The sequence below is a fragment of the Camellia sinensis genome, chromosome 11, assembly GCF_055761805.1.
Source record: "Camellia sinensis isolate YWXY chromosome 11, ASM5576180v1, whole genome shotgun sequence".
NCBI classification, from domain to species: domain Eukaryota; kingdom Viridiplantae; phylum Streptophyta; class Magnoliopsida; order Ericales; family Theaceae; genus Camellia; species Camellia sinensis.
Genome location: NC_138971.1, coordinates 63264391 through 63282174, shown reverse-complemented (window position 1 = coordinate 63282174; position 17784 = coordinate 63264391).

The following is a 17784-nucleotide window of genomic DNA, read 5'->3' as shown; positions in this document are numbered from 1 at the left end:
GAGAATTGAGGGAACGTAATTTGGACCCGTAGGTTGCAAGTTATAGCCGAATACGCCCTAAACTTTGTTGAAAAAGGGCATTTCCGTGGCAAAAAATGAAAACAGCCGCCGAACCACCGTGTGGCTCACCCAGAAAGTTCCCCCGTTACGAATAAGACTTATGAGAATTAACGGAACATAATTCGAACTCGTAGGTTGGGAGTTAGAACCGAATACCCCTAAACTTTGTCGAAAAAGGGCGTTTCGGAGGCGAAAAATGAAACAACCCCCGAACCACCATGTGGCTCACACGAACAGTTCCCCCATGAAAAATAGGGCTTGTGAGAATTGACAGAATGTGATTCGTACCCTAGGTTGGGAGTTAGAGTCGAATATGCACCAAACTTAGTCGAAAAATGGCGTTTCAGAGGTGAAAAATCAATACAGCTCCCAAACCATCGTGCGGCTCATAGGGACAGTTCCCCCATGACAAATTGGACTTGTGAGAATTGACGGAACATGATTCGGACCCGTAGGTCTGGAGTTAGAGCCGAACATGCCCCAAACTTAGTCGAAAAAGGGCATTTCGGGGTTGAAAAAGCGAAACAGCACCCGAGCCACCGTGTGGCTCACACAGACAATTCCCCCAGATCAAATAGGACTTGTGAGAACTGACAGACGTAATTTGGACTTCTAGGTTGGGAGTTAGAGCCGAATACCCCTAAACTTGGTCGAAAAAGGGCATTCGGGGTTAAAAAATCAAAACAGCCCCTGAGCAATCATGTGTCTCACTCGGTTAGCTTCGCCATGACAAATTGAACTTGTGAGAATTGATGGAAGGTAATTCGGACCCGTAGGTTGGGAGTTAGAGCCGAATACGCCCTAAATTTTGTCGAAAAGGGGCGTTTCGGGATCGAAAAACCAAAACAGCCCCCGAACCACCGTGTGGCCCAAATGGACAGCTCCCCCATGACAAATAGCACTTGAACATAGTTAGGACTCGGAGGTCGAGAGTTAGAGCCGAATATTCCCTAAACTTAGTCGAAAAAGGGCGTTTCGGGGGAAAAAAATCAAAGCAGCCCCCGCGCCACCACGTGGCTCACACGGACAGTTCCCCATGACAAAGAAGACTTTTAAGAATTAACGGAACGTAATTCGGACCCGTAGGTTGGGAGTTAGAGCCGAATACGCCCTAAACTTAGTCGAAAAAGGGCGTTACGCAGGCAAAAAATCAAAACAGTCCTTGAACCACTGTGTGGCTCACATGGACAGTTCCCCCATGACAGATAGGAATTGGAAGAATTGACGGAATGTAATTTGGACCTTTAGATTGGGAGTTAGAGGCGAATATGCCCCAAACTTAGTGGAAAAAGGGCGTTTCGGGGGGAAAAAATCAAAACAGCACCCGAACCACCCTGTGGCCCACACGGACAGTTCCGCCATGACAAATAGGACTTGTGAGAATTGACAGGACGTAATTCGGACCCGTAGGTTGGGAGTTAGTGTCGAATATGTCTAGAACTTAGTCGAGAAAGGGTGTTTCAAAGACCAAAAATCAAAACAGCCCCTGAACAACCATGTGTCTCACACGACCAGCTTCGCCATGACAAATAGGACTTAGGAGAATTGTTGGAATGTAATTCGGACCCGTCGGTTGCGAGTTAGAGCCGAATACGCCCTAAACTTTATCGAAAAAGGGCGTTTCGGTGGTGAAAAATCAAAACTGCCCCCGAACCCCCATGTGGCTCATGCGGACAGTTACCTCATTACAAATAAGACTTGTGAGAACTGACGGAATGGAATTCTGAACCGTAGGTTGACCGTTAGAGCCGAATACCCCTAAACTTAGTTGAAAAAGGGCGTTTCAGAGGCGAAAAATGAAAACAACCCCCGAACCACCATGTGGCTCACACAGACAGTTCCCCCATGACAAATAGGACTTGTAAGAATTGACGGAACGTGATTCGGACCCGTAGGTTGGGAGTTAGAGTCGAATATGCCTCAAACTTAGTCCAAAAAGGGCGTTTCAGAGGTGAAAAATCAAAATAGCACCCGAGCCACTGTGTGGCTCACACGAACAATTCCCTCACGACAAATACAACTTGTGAGAATTGACAGACGTAATTTGGACCAGTAGGTTGGGAGTTAGAGCCGAATACCCCCTAAACTTAGTCGTAAAAAGGCAATTCGGGGGCGAAAAATCAAAACAGCCCCCGAACAATCGTGTGTCTCACACGGATAGCTTCGCCAGGACAAATAGAACTTGTGAGAATTGACGGAACATAATTCGGACCAGTTGGTTGGTATTTAGCGCCGAATACACCCTAAACTTTGTCGAAAAAGGGTATTTCGGGGGGAAAAATCAAAACAGCCCCCGAACCACCGTGTGGCTCAAATGGACAGCTCACCCATGACAAATAGGACTTGTGAGAATTGACGGAACATAATTCGGACTCGGAGGTCGGGAGTTTGAGTCGAATACCCCCTAAACTTAGTCGGAAAAGGGCATTTCGGGGGCAAAAAATCAAAGCAGCTCCCGAACCACCATGTGGCTCACACAGTAAGTTCCCCCATGACAAATACGACTTTTAAGAATTAACAGAACGCAATTCGGATCCATAGGTTGGGAGTTAGAGCCGAATACGCCCTAAACTTAGTCGAAAAATGGCATTACGGGGGCGAAAAATTCAAAACAATCCCTGAACCACCGTGTGGCTCACACAGACAGTTCCCGCATGACAAATTGGACTTGGGAGAATTGACGGAACGTAGTTCGGACCTTTAGATTGGGAGTTAGAGCCGAATACACCTCAAACTTAGTGCAAAAAAGGCGTATCGAGGGCGAAAAATCAAAATAGCAACCGAACCACCTTGTGGCCCACACGGACAGTTCCCCTATGACAAATAGGATTTCTGAGCATTGACGGGACGTAATTCGGACCCGTGGGTTGGGAGTTAGAGCTGAATACGTCCAGAAGTGAGTCGAGAAAGAGCGTTTCAGGGGTGAAAAATCAAAACAGCCCCTGAACAACAGTGTGTCTCACACGGATAGCTTATCCATGACAAATAGGACTTAGGAGAATTGGGGGAACGTAATTTGGACCCGTAGGTTGCAAGTTATAGCCGAATACGCCCTAAACTTCGTCGAAAAAGGGCATTTCCGTGGCGAAAAATCAAAACAGCCGCCGAACCACCGTATGGCTCACCCAGAAAGTTCCCCCGTTACGAATAAGACTTATGAGAATTGACGGAACATAATTCGGACTCGTAGGTTGGGAGTTAGAACCGAATACCCCTAAACTTTGTCGAAAAAGGGCGTTTCGGAGGCGAAAAATGAAACAACCCCCGAACCACCATGTGGCTCACACGAACAGTTCCCCCATGAAAAATAGGGCTTGTGAGAATTGACAGAACGTGATTCGTACCCTAGGTTGGGAGTTAGAGTCGAATATTCACCAAACTTAGTTGAAAAATGGCGTTTCGGAGGTGAAAAATCAATACAGCTCCCAAACCACCGTGCGGCTCATAGGGACAGTTCCCCCATGACAAATTGGACTTGTGAGAATTGACGGAACATGATTCGGACCCGTAGGTCTGGAGTTAGAGTCGAATATGCCCCAAACTTAGTCGAAAAAGGGCATTTCGGGGTTGAAAAAGCGAAACAGCAACCGAGCCACCGTGTGGCTCACACAGACAATTCCCCCACACCAAATAGGACTTGTGAGAACTGACAGACGTAATTTGGACTTCTAGGTTGGGAGTTAGAGCCGAATACCCCCAAACTTGGTCGAAAAAGGGCATTCGGGGTTGAAAAATCAAAACAGCCCCTGAGCAATCATGTGTCTCACACGGTTAGGTTCGCCATGACAAATTGAACTTGTGAGAATTGACGGAAGGTAATTCGGACCCGTAGGTTGGGAGTTAGAGCCGAATACGCCCTAAAGTTTGTCGAAAAGGGGCGTTTCGGGGTCGAAAAACCAAAACAGCCCCAAACCACCGTGTCGCCCAAATGGACAGCTCCCCCATGACAAATAGCACTTGAACGTAGTTAGGACTCGGAGGTCAGGAGTCAGAGCCGAATATTCCCTAAACTTAGTCGAAAAAGGGCGTTTCGGGGGCAAAAAATCACAGAAGCCCCCGCGCCACCATGTGGCTCACACGGACAGTTCCCCATGACAAAGAAGACTTTTAAGAATTAACGGAACGTAATTCGGACCCGTAGGTTGGGAGTTAGAGCCGAATACGCCCTAAACTTAGTCGAAAAAGGGCGTTACGCAGGCAAAAAATCAAAACAGTCCTTGAACCACTGTGTGGCTCACACGGACAGTTCCCCCATGACAAATAGGAATTGGAAGAATTGACGGAATGTAATTTGGACCTTTAGATTGGGAGTTGGAGGCGAATATGCCCCAAACTTAGTGGAAAAAGGGCGTTTCGGGGGGAAAAAGTCAAAACAGCACCCGAACCACCCTGTGGCCCACACGGACAGTTCCGCCATGACAAATAGGACTTGTGAGAATTGACGGGACGTAATTCGGACCCGTAGGTTGGGAGTTAGTGTCGAATACGTCTAGAACTTAGTCGAGAAAGGGTGTTTCAAAGACCAAAAATGAAAACAGCCCCTGAACAACCATGTGTCTCACACGACCAGCTTCGCCATGACAAATAGGACTTAGGAGAATTGTTTGAATGTAATTCGGACCCGTCGGTTGCGAGTTAGAGCCGAATACGCCCTAAACTTTATCGAAAAAGGGCGTTTCGGTGGTGAAAAATCAAAACTGCCCCCGAACCCCCATGTGGCTCATGCGGACAGTTACCCCATTACAAATAAGACTTCTGAGAACTGACGGAATGTAATTCTGAACTGTAGGTTGGGAGTTAGAGCCGAATACCTCCTAAACTTAGTTGAAAAAGGGCGTTTCAGAGGCAAAAAATGAAAACAACCCCCGAACCACCATGTGGCTCACACGGACAGTTCCCCCATGACAAATAGGACTTGTGAGAATTGACGGAACGTGATTCGGACCCGTAGGTTGGGAGTTAGAGTCGAATATGCCCCAAACTTAGTCCAAAAAGGGCGTTTCAGAGGTGAAAAATCAAAACAGCACCCGAGCCACTGTGTGGCTCACACGAACAATTCCCTCACGACAAATACAACTTGTGAGAATTGACAGACGTAATTTGGACCAGTAGGTTGGGAGTTAGAGCCGAATACCCCCTAAACTTAGTCGTAAAAAGGCAATTCGGGGGTGAAAAATCAAAACAGCCCCCGAACAATCGTGTGTCTCACACGGATAGCTTCGCCAGGACAAATAGAACTTGTGAGAATTGACGGAACATAATTCGGACCAGTTGGTTGGTATTTAGCGCCGAATACACCCTAAACTTTGTCGAAAAAGGGTATTTCGGGGGGAAAAATCAAAACAGCCCCCGAACCACCGTGTGGCTCAAATGGACAGCTCACCCATGACAAATAGGACTTGTGAGAATTGACGGAACATAATTCGGACTCGGAGGTCGGGAGTTTGAGTCGAATACCCCATAAACTTAGTCGGAAAAGGGCATTTCGGGGGCAAAAAATCAAAGCAGCCCCCGAACCACCATGTGGCTCACACAATAAGTTCCCCCATGACAAATAGGACTTTTAAGAATTAACAGAACGCAATTCGGATCCATAGGTTGGGAGTTAGAGCCAAATACGCCCTAAACTTAGTCGAAAAATGGCATTACGGGGGCGAAAAATTCAAAACAATCCCTGAACCACCGTGTGGCTCACACAGACAGTTCCCGCATGACAAATTGGACTTGGGAGAATTGACGGAACGTAGTTCGGACCTTTAGATTGGGAGTTAGAGCCGAATACACCTCAAACTTAGTGCAAAAATGGCGTTTCGAGGGCAAAAAATCAAAATAGCAACCGAACCACCTTGTGGACCACACGGACAGTTCCCCTATGACAAATAGGATTTCTGAGCATTGACGGGACGTAATTCAGACTCGTAGGTTGGGAGTTAGAGCTGAATACGTCCAGAAGTTAGTCGAGAAAGAGCGTTTCAGGGGTGAAAAATCAAAACAGCCCCTGAACAACCGTGTGTCTCACACGGATAGCTTATCCATGACAAATAGGACTTAGGAGAATTGGGGGAACGCAATTTGGACCCGTAGGTTGCAAGTTATAGCCGAATACGCCCTAAACTTTGTCGAAAAAGGGCATTTCCGTGGCGAAAAATCAAAACAGCCGCCGAACCACCATGTGGCTCACCCAGAAAGTTCCCCCGTTACGAATAAGACTTATGAGAATTGACGGACCATAATTCGGACTCGTAGGTTCGGAGTTAGAACCGAATACCCCTAAACTTTGTCGAAAAAGGGCGTTTCGGAGGCGATAAATGAAACAACCCCCGAACCACCATGTGGATCACACGAACAGTTCCCCCATGAAAAATAGGGCTTGTGAGAATTGACAGAACGTGATTCGTACCCTAGGTTGGGAGTTAGAGTCGAATATGCACCAAACTTAGTCGAAAAATGGCGTTTCGGAGGTGAAAAATCAATACAGCTCCCAAACCACCGTGCGGCTCGTAGGGACAGTTCCCCCATGACAAATAGGACTTGTGAGAATTGACGGAACATGATTCGGACCCGTAGGTCTGGAGTTAGAGTCGAATATGCCCCAAACTTAGTCGAAAAAGGGCATTTCGAGGTTGAAAAAGCGAAACAGCACCCGAGCCACCGTGTGGCTCACACAGACAATTCCCCCACATCAAATAGGACTTGTGAGAACTGACAGACGTAATTTGGACTTCTAGGTTGGGAGTTAGAGCCGAATACCCCTAAACTTGGTCGAAAAAGGGCATTCGGGGTTGAAAAATCAAAACAGCCCCTGAGCAATCATGTGTCTCACACGGTTAGCTTCGCCATGACAAATTGAACTTGTGAGAATTGACGGAAGGTAATTCGGACCCGTAGGTTGGGAGTTAGAGCCGAATACGCCGTAAAGTTTGTCGAAAAGGGGCGTTTCGGGATCGAAAAACCAAAACAGCCCCCGAACCACCGTGTGGCCCAAATGGACAGCTCCTCCATGACAAATAGCACTTGAACATAGTTAGGACTCGGAGGTCGGGAGTTAGAGCCGAATATTCCCTAAACTTAGTCGAAAAAGGGCGTTTCGGGGGCAAAAAATCATAGAAGCCCCCGCGCCACCATGTGGCTCACACGGACAGTTCCCCATGACAAAGAAGACTTTTAAGAATTAACGGAACGTAATTCGGACCCGTAGGTTGGGAGTTAAAGCCGAATACGCCCTAAACTTAGTCGAAAAAGGGCGTTACACAGGTAAAAAATCAAAACAGTCCTTGAACCACTGTGTGGCTCACACGGACAGTTCGCCCATGACAAATAGGAATTGGAAGAATTGACGGAATGTAATTTGGACCTTTAGATTGTGAGTTAGAGGCGAATATGCCCCAAACTTAGTGGAAAAAGGGCGTTTCGGGGGGAAAAAATCAAAACAGCACCCGAACCACCCTGTGGCCCACACGGACAGTTCCGCCATGACAAATAGGACTTGTGAGAATTGACGGGACGTAATTCGGACCCGTAGGTTGGGAGTTAGTGTCGAATACGTCTAGAACTTAGTCGAGAAAGGGTGTTTCAAAGACCAAAAATCAAAACAGCCCCTGAACAACCATGTGTCTCACACGACCAGCTTCGCCATGACAAATAGGACTTAGGAGAATTGTTGGAATGTAATTCGGACCCGTCGGTTGCGAGTTAGAGCCGAATACGCCCTAAACTTTATCGAAAAAGGGCGTTTCGGTGGTGAAAAATCAAAACTGCCCCCGAACCCCCATGTGGGTCATGCGGACAGTTACCCCATTACAAATAAGACTTGTGAGAACTGACGGAATGTAAGTCTAAACCGTAGGTTGGGAGTTAGAGCCGAATACCCCCTAAACTTAGTTGAAAAAGGGCGTTTCAGAGGCGAAAAATGAAAACAACCCCCGAACCACCATGTGGCTCACACGGACAGTTCCCCCATGACAAATAGGACTTGTGAGAATTGACGAAACGTGATTCGGACCCGTAGGTTGGGAGTTAGAGTCGAATATGCCCCAAACTTAGTCCAAAAAGGGCGTTTCAGCGGTGAAAAATCAAAACAGCACCCGAGCCACTGTGTGGCTCACACGAACAATTCCCTCACGACAAATACAACTTGTGAGAATTGACAGACGTAATTTGGACCAGTAGGTTGGGAGTTAGAGCCGAATACCCCCTAAACTTAGTCGTAAAAAGGCAATTCGAGGGCGAAAAATCAAAACAGCCCCCGAACAATCGAGTGTCTCACGCGGAAAGCTTCGCCAGGACAAATAGAACTTGTGAGAATTGACGGAACATAATTCGGACCAGTTGGTTGGTATTTAGCGCCGAATACACCGTAAACTTTGTCGAAAAAGGGTATTTCGGGGGGAAAAATCAAAACAGCCCCCGAACCACCGTGTGGCTCAAATGGACAGCTCACCCATGACAAATAGAACTTGTGAGAATTGACGGAACATAATTCGGACTCGGAGGTCGGGAGTTTGAGTCGAATACCCCCTAAACTTAGTCGGAAAAGGGCATTTCGGGGGCAAAAAATCAAAGCAGCCCCCGAACCACCATGTGGCTCACACAGTAAGTTCCCCCATGACAAATAGGACTTTTAAGAATTAACAGAACGCAATTCGGATCCATAGGTTGGGAGTTAGAGCCGAATACGCCCTAAACTTAGTCGAAAAATGGCATTACGGGGGCGAAAAATTCAAAACAATCCCTGAACCACCGTGTGGCTCACACAGACAGTTCCCGCATGACAAATTGGACTTGGGAGAATTGACGGAACGTAGTTCGGACCTTTAGATTGGGAGTTAGAGCCGAATACACCTCAAACTTAGTGCAAAAAAGGCGTTTCGAGGGCAAAAAATCAAAATAGCAACCGAACCACCTTGTGGCCCACACGGACAGTTCCCCTATGACAAATAGGATTTCTGAGCATTGACGGGGTGTAATTCGGACCCGTAGGTTGGGAGTTAGAGCTGAATACGTCCAGAAGTTAGTCGAGAAAGAGCGTTTCAGGGGTGAAAAATCAAAACAGCCCCTGAACAACCGTGTGTCTCACACGGATAGCTTATCCATGACAAATAGGACTTAGGAGAATTGGGGGAACGTAATTTGGACCCGTAGGTTGCAAGTTATAGCTGAATACGCCCTAAACTTTGTCGAAAAAGGGCATTTCCGTGGCGAAAAATCAAAACAGCCGCCGAACCACCGTGTGGCTCACCCAGAAAGTTCCCCCGTTACGAATAAGACTTATGAGAATTGAAGGACCATAATTCGGACTCGTTGGTTGGGAGTTAGAACCGAATACCCCTAAACTTTGTCGAAAAAGGGCGTTTCGGAGGCGATAAATGAAACAACCCCCGAACCACCATGTGGCTCACACGAACAGTTCCCCCATGAAAAATAGGGCTTGTGAGAATTGACAGAACGTGATTCGTACCCTAGGTTGGGAGTTAGAGTCGAATATGCACCAAACTTAGTCGAAAAATGGCGTTTCGGAGGTGAAAAATCAATGCAGCTCCCAAACCACCGTGCGGCTCGTAGGGACAGTTCCCCCATGACAAATAGGACTTGTGAGAATTGACGGAACATGATTCGGACCCGTAGGTCTGGAGTTAGAGTCGAATATGCCCCAAACTTAGTCGAAAAAGGGCATTTCGAGGTTGAAAAAGCGAAACAACACCCGAGCCACCGTGTGGCTCACACAGACAATTCCCCCACATCAAATAGGACTTGTGAGAACTGACAGACGTAATTTGGACTTCTAGGTTGGGAGTTAGAGCCGAATACCCCTAAACTTGGTCGAAAAAGGGCATTCGGGGTTGAAAAATCAAAACAGCCCCTGAGCAATCATGTGTCTCACACGGTTAGCTTCGCCATGACAAATTGAACTTGTGAGAATTGACGGAAGGTAATTCGGACCCGTAGGTTGGGAGTTAGAGCCGAATACGCCCTAAAGTTTGTCGAAAAGGGGCGTTTCGGGATCGAAAAACCAAAACAGCCCCCGAACCACCGTGTGGCCCAAATGGACAGCTCCCCCATGACAAATAGCACTTGAACATAGTTAGGACTCGGAGGTCGGGAGTTAGAGCCGAATATTCCCTAAACTTAGTCGAAAAAAGGCGTTTCGGGGGCAAAAAATCAAAGCAGCCCCCGCGCCACCATGTGGCTCACACGGACAGTTCCCCACGACAAAGAAGACTTTTAAGAATTAACGGAACGTAATTCGGACCCGTAGGTTGGGAGTTAGAGCCGAATACGCCCTAAACTTAGTCGAAAAAGGGCGTTACGAAGGCAAAAAATCAAAACAGTCCTTGAACCACTGTGTGGCTCACACGGACAGTTCCCCCATGACAAATAGTAATTGGAAGAATTGACGGAATGTAATTTGGACCTTTAGATTGGGAGTTAGAGGCGAATATGCCCCAAACTTAGTGGAAAAAGGGCGTTTCGGGGGGAAAAAATCAAAACAGCACCCGAACCACCCTGTGGCCCACACGGACAGTTCCGCCATGACAAATAGGACTTGTGAGAATTGACGGGACGTAATTCGGACCCGTAGGTTGGGAGTTAGTGTCGAATACGTCTAGAACTTAGTCGAGAAAGGGTGTTTCAAAGACCAAAAATGAAAACAGCCCCTGAACAACCATGTGTCTCACACGACCAGCTTCGCCATGACAAATAGGACTTAGGAGAATTGTTGGAATGTAATTCGGACCCGTCGGTTGCGAGTTAGAGCCGAATACGCCCTAAACTTTATCGAAAAAGGGCGTTTCGGTGGTGAAAAATCAAAACTGCCCCCGAACCCCCATGTGGCTCATGCGGACAGTTACCCCATTACAAATAAGACTTGTGAGAACTGACGGAATGTAATTCTGAACCGTAGGTTGGGAGTTAGAGCCGAATACCCCCTAAACTTAGTTGAAAAAGGGCATTTCAGAGGCGAAAAATGAAAACAACCCCCGAACCACCATGTGGCTCACACGGACAGTTCCCCCATGACAAATAGGACTTGTGAGAATTGACGGAACGTGATTCGGACCCGTAGGTTGGGAGTTAGAGTCGAATATGCCCCAAACTTAGTCCAAAAAGGGCGTTTCAGAGGTGAAAAATCAAAACAGCACCCGAGCCACTATGTGGCTCACACGAACAATTCCCTCACGACAAATACAACTTGTGAGAATTGACAGACGTAATTTGGACCAGTAGGTTGGGAGTTAGAGCCGAATACCCCCTAAACTTAGTCGTAAAAAGGCAATTCGAGGGCGAAAAATCAAAACAGCCCCCGAACAATCGAGTGTCTCACGCGGAAAGCTTCGCCAGGACAAATAGAACTTGTGAGAATTGACGGAACATAATTCGGACCAGTTGGTTGGTATTTAGCGCCGAATACACCGTAAACTTTGTCGAAAAAGGGTATTTCGGGGGGAAAAATCAAAACAGCCCCCGAACCACCGTGTGGCTCAAATGGACAGCTCACCCATGACAAATAGAACTTGTGAGAATTGACGGAACATAATTCGGACTCGGAGGTCGGGAGTTTGAGTCGAATACCCCCTAAACTTAGTCGGAAAAGGGCATTTCGGGGGCAAAAAATCAAAGCAGCCCCCGAACCACCATGTGGCTCACACAGTAATTTCCCCTATGACAAATAGGACTTTTAAGAATTAACAGAACGCAATTCAGATCCATAGGTTGGGAGTTAGAGCCGAATACGCCCTAAACTTAGTCGAAAAATGGCATTACGGGGGCGAAAAATTCAAAACAGTCCCTGAACCACCGTGTGGGTCACACAGACAGTTCCCGCATGACAAATTGGACTTGGGAGAATTGACGGAATGTAGTTCGGACCTTTAGATTGGGAGTTAGAGCCGAATACACCTCAAACTTAGTGCAAAAAAGGCGTTTCGAGGGCGAAAAATTAAAATAGCAACCGAACCACCTTGTGGCCCACACGGACAGTTCCCCTATGACAAATAGGATTTCTGAGCATTGACGGGACGTAATTCGGACCCGTAGGTTGGGAGTTAGAGCTGAATACGTCCAGAAGTTAGTCGAGAAAGAGCGTTTCAGGGGTGAAAAATGAAAACAGCCCCTGAACAACCATGTGTCTCAGACGACCAGCTTCGCCATGACAAATAGGACTTAGGAGAATTGTTGGAATGTAATTCGGACCCGTCGGTTGCGAGTTAGAGCCGAATACGCCCTAAACTTTATCAAAAAAGGGCGTTTCGGTGGTGAAAAATCAAAACTTCCCCCGAACCCCCATGTGGCTCATGCGGACAGTTACCCCATTACAAATAAGACTTGTGAGAACTGACGGAATGTAATTCTGAACCGTAGGTTGGGAGTTAGAGCCGAATACCCCTAAACTTAGTTGAAAAAGGGCGTTTCAGAGGCGAAAAATGAAAACAACCCCCGAACCACCATGTGGCTCACACGGACAGTTCCCCCATGACAAATAGGACTTGTGAGAATTGACGGAACGTGATTCGGACCCGTAGGTTGGGAGTTAGAGTCGAATATGCCCCAAACTTAGTCCAAAAAGGGCGTTTCAGAGGTGAAAAATCAAAACAGCACCCGAGCCGCTGTGTGGCTCACACGAACAATTCCCTCACGACAAATACAACTTGTGAGAATTGACAGACGTAATTTGGACTAGTAGGTTGGGAGTTAGAGCCGAATACCCCCTAAACTTAGTCGTAAAAAGGCAATTCGGGGGCGAAAAATCAAAACAGCCCCCGAACAATCGAGTGTCTCACGCGGAAAGCTTCGCCAGGACAAATAGAACTTGTGAGAATTGACTGAACATAATTCGGACCAGTTGGTTGGTATTTAGCGCCGAATACACCCTAAACTTTGTTGAAAAAGGGTATTTCGGGGGGAAAAATCAAAACAGCCCCCGAACCACCGTGTGGCTCAAATGGACAGCTCACCCATGACAAATAGGACTTGTGAGAATTGACGGAACATAATTCGGACTCGGAGGTCGGGAGTTTGACTCGAATACCCCCTAAACTTAGTCGGAAAAGGGCATTTCGGGGGCAAAAAATCAAAGCAGCCCCCGAACCACCATGTGGCTCACACAGTAAGTTCCCCCATGACAAATAGGACTTTTAAGAATTAACAGAACGCAATTCGGATCCATAGGTTGGGAGTTAGTGCCGAATACGCCCTAAACTTAGTCGGAAAATGGCATTACGGGGGCGAAAAATTCAAAACAATCCCTGAACCACCGTGTGGCTCACACAGACAGTTCCCGCATGACAAATTGGACTTGGGAGAATTGACGGAACGTTGTTCGGACCTTTAGATTGGGAGTTAGAGCCGAATACACCTCAAACTTAGTGCAAAAAAGGCGTTTCGAGGGCGAAAAATCAAAATAGCAACCGAACCACCTTGTGGCCCACACGGACAGTTCCCCTATGACAAATAGGATTTCTGAGCATTGACGGGACGTAATTCGGACCCGTAGGTTGGGAGTTAGAGCTGAATACGTCCAGAAGTTAGTCGAGAAAGAGCGTTTCAGGGGTGAAAAATCAAAACAGCCCCTGAACAACCGTGTGTCTCTCACGGATAGCTTATCCATGACAAATAGGACTTAGGAGAATTGGGGGAACGTAATTTGGACCCGTAGGTTGCAAGTTATAGCCGAATACGCCCTAAACTTTGTCAAAAAAGGGCATTTCCGTGGCGAAAAATCAAAACAGCCGCCGAACCACCGTGTGGCTCACCCAGAAAGTTCCCCCGTTACGAATAAGACTTATGAGAATTGACGGAACATAATTCGGACTCGTAGGTTGGGAGTTAGAACCGAATACCCCTAAACTTTGTCGAAAAAGGGCGTTTCGGAGGCGAAAAATGAAACAACCCCCGAACCACCATGTGGCTCACACGAACAGTTCCCCCATGAAAAATAGGGCTTGTGAGAATTGACAGAACGTGATTCGTACCCTAGGTTGGGAGTTAGAGTCGAATATGCACCAAACTTAGTCGAAAAATGGCGTTTCGGAGGTGAAAAATCAATACAGCTCCCAAACCACCGTGCGGCTCGTAGGGACAGTTCCCCCATGACAAATAGGACTTGTGAGAATTGACGGAACATGATTCGGACCCGTAGGTCTGGAGTTAGAGTCGAATATGCCCCAAACTTAGTCGAAAAAGGGCATTTCGGGGTTGAAAAAGCGAAACAGCACCCGAGCCACCGTGTGGCTCACACAGACAATTCCCCCACATCAAATAGGACTTGTGAGAACTGACAGACGTAATTTGGACTTCTAGGTTGGGAGTTAGAGCCGAATACCCCTAAACTTGGTCGAAAAAGGGCATTCGGGGTTGAAAAATAAAAACAGCCCCTGAGCAATCATGTGTCTCACACGGTTAGCTTCGCCATGACAAATTGAACTTGTGAGAATTGACGGAAGGTAATTCGGACCCGTAGGTTGGGAGTTAGAGCCGAATACGCCGTAAAGTTTGTCGAAAAGGGGCGTTTCGGGGTCGAAAAACCAAAACAGCCCCCGAACCACCGTGTGGCCCAAATGGACAGCTCCCCCATGACAAATAGCACTTGAACATAGTTAGGACTCGGAGGTCGGGAGTTAGAGCCGAATATTCCCTAAACTTAGTCGAAAAAGGGCGTTTCGGGGGCAAAAAATCAAAGCAGCCCCCGCGCCACCATGTGGCTCACACAGACAGTTCCCCATGACAAAGAAGACTTTTAAGAATTAACGGAACGTAATTCGGACCCGTAGGTTGGGAGTTAGAGCCGAATACGCCCTAAACTTAGTCGAAAAAGGGCGTTACGAAGGCAAAAAATCAAAACAGTCCTTGAACCACTGTGTGGCTCACACGGACAGTTCCCCCATGACAAATAGTAATTGGAAGAATTGACGGAATGTAATTTGGACCTTTAGATTGGGAGTTAGAGGCGAATATGCCCCAAACTTAGTGGGAAAAGGGCGTTTCGGGGGGAAAAAATCAAAACAGCACCCGAACCACCCTGTGGCCCACACGGACAGTTCCGCCATGACAAATAGGACTTGTGAGAATTGACGGGACGTAATTCGGACCCGTAGGTTGGGAGTTAGTGTCGAATACGTCTAGAACTTAGTCGAGAAAGGGTGTTTCAAAGACCAAAAATGAAAACAGCCCCTGAACAACCATGTGTCTCACACGACCAGCTTCGCCATGACAAATAGGACTTAGGAGAATTGTTGGAATGTAATTCGGACCCGTCGGTTGCGAGTTAGAGCCGAATACGCCCTAAACTTTATCGAAAAAGGGCGTTTCGGTGGTGAAAAATCAAAACTGCCCCCGAACCCCCATGTGGCTCATGCGGACAGTTACCCCATTACAAATAAGACTTGTGAGAACTGACGGAATGTAATTCTGAACCGTAGGTTGGGAGTTAGAGCCGAATACCCCCTAAACTTAGTTGAAAAAGGGTGTTTCAGAGGCGAAAAATGAAAACAACCCCCGAACCACCATGTGGCTCACACGGACAGTTCCCCCATGACAAATAGGACTTGTGAGAATTGACGGAACGTGATTCGGACCCGTAGGTTGGGAGTTAGAGTCGAATATGCCCCAAACTTAGTCCAAAAAGGGCGTTTCAGAGGTGAAAAATCAAAACAGCACCCGAGTCACGACAAATACAACTTGTGAGAATTGACAGACGTAATTTGGACCAGTAGGTTGGGAGTTAGAGCCGAATACCCCCTAAACTTAGTCGTAAAAAGGCAATTCGAGGGCGAAAAATCAAAACAGCCCCCGAACAATCGAGTGTCTCACGCGGAAAGCTTCGCCAGGACAAATAGAACTTGTGAGAATTGACGAAACATAATTCGGACCAGTTGGTTGGTATTTAGCGCCGAATACACCGTAAACTTTGTCGAAAAAGGGTATTTCGGGGGGAAAAATCAAAACAGCCCCCGAACCACCGTGTGGCTCAAATGGACAGCTCACCCATGACAAATAGAACTTGTGAGAATTGACGGAACATAATTCGGACTCGGAGGTCGGGAGTTTGAGTCGAATACCCCCTAAACTTAGTCGGAAAAGGGCATTTCGGGGGCAAAAAATCAAAGCAGCCCCCGAACCACCATGTGGCTCACACAGTAATTTCCCCTATGACAAATAGGACTTTTAAGAATTAACAGAACGCAATTCAGATCCATAGGTTGGGAGTTAGAGCCGAATACGCCCTAAACTTAGTCGAAAAATGGCATTACGGGGGCGAAAAATTCAAAACAGTCCCTAAACCACCGTGTGGCTCACACAGACAGTTCCCGCATGACAAATTGGACTTGGGAGAATTGACGGAATGTAGTTCGGACCTTTAGATTGGGAGTTAGAGCCGAATACACCTCAAACTTAGTGCAAAAAAGGCGTTTCGAGGGCGAAAAATCAAAATAGCAACCGAACCACCTTGTGGCCCACACGGACAGTTCCCCTATGACAAATAGGATTTCTGAGCATTGACGGGACGTAATTCGGACCCGTAGGTTGGGAGTTAGAGCTGAATACGTCCAGAAGTTAGTCGAGAAAGAGCGTTTCAGGGGTGAAAAATGAAAACAGCCCCTGAACAACCATGTGTCTCAGACGACCAGCTTCGCCATGACAAATAGGACTTAGGAGAATTGTTGGAATGTAATTCGGACCCGTCGGTTGCGAGTTAGAGCCGAATACGCCCTAAACTTTATCGAAAAAGGGCGTTTCGGTGGTGAAAAATCAAAACTGCCCCCGAACCCCCATGTGGCTCATGCGGACAGTTACCCCATTACAAATAAGACTTGTGAGAACTGACGGAATGTAATTCTGAACCGTAGGTTGGGAGTTAGAGCCGAATACCCCCTAAACTTAGTTGAAAAAGGGCGTTTCAGAGGCGAAAAATGAAAACAACCCCCGAACCACCATGTGGCTCACACGGACAGTTCCCCCATGACAAATAGGACTTGTGAGAATTGACGGAACGTGATTCGGACCCGTAGGTTGGGAGTTAGAGTCGAATATGCCCCAAACTTAGTCCAAAAAGGGCGTTTCAGAGGTGAAAAATCAAAACAGCACCCGAGTCACGACAAATACAACTTGTGAGAATTGACAGACGTAATTTGGACCAGTAGGTTGGGAGTTAGAGCCGAATACCCCCTAAACTTAGTCGTAAAAAGGCAATTCGAGGGCGAAAAATCAAAACAGCCCCCGAACAATCGAGTGTCTCACGCGGAAAGCTTCGCCAGGACAAATAGAACTTGTGAGAATTGACGAAACATAATTCGGACCAGTTGGTTGGTATTTAGCGCCGAATACACCGTAAACTTTGTCGAAAAAGGGTATTTCGGGGGGAAAAATCAAAACAGCCCCCGAACCACCGTGTGGCTCAAATGGACAGCTCACCCATGACAAATAGAACTTGTGAGAATTGACGGAACATAATTCGGACTCGGAGGTCGGGAGTTTGAGTCGAATACCCCCTAAACTTAGTCGGAAAAGGGCATTTCGGGGGCAAAAAATCAAAGCAGCCCCCGAACCACCATGTGGCTCACACAGTAATTTCCCCTATGACAAATAGGACTTTTAAGAATTAACAGAACGCAATTCAGATCCATAGGTTGGGAGTTAGAGCCGAATACGCCCTAAACTTAGTCGAAAAATGGCATTACGGGGGCGAAAAATTCAAAACAGTCCCTGAACCACCGTGTGGCTCACACA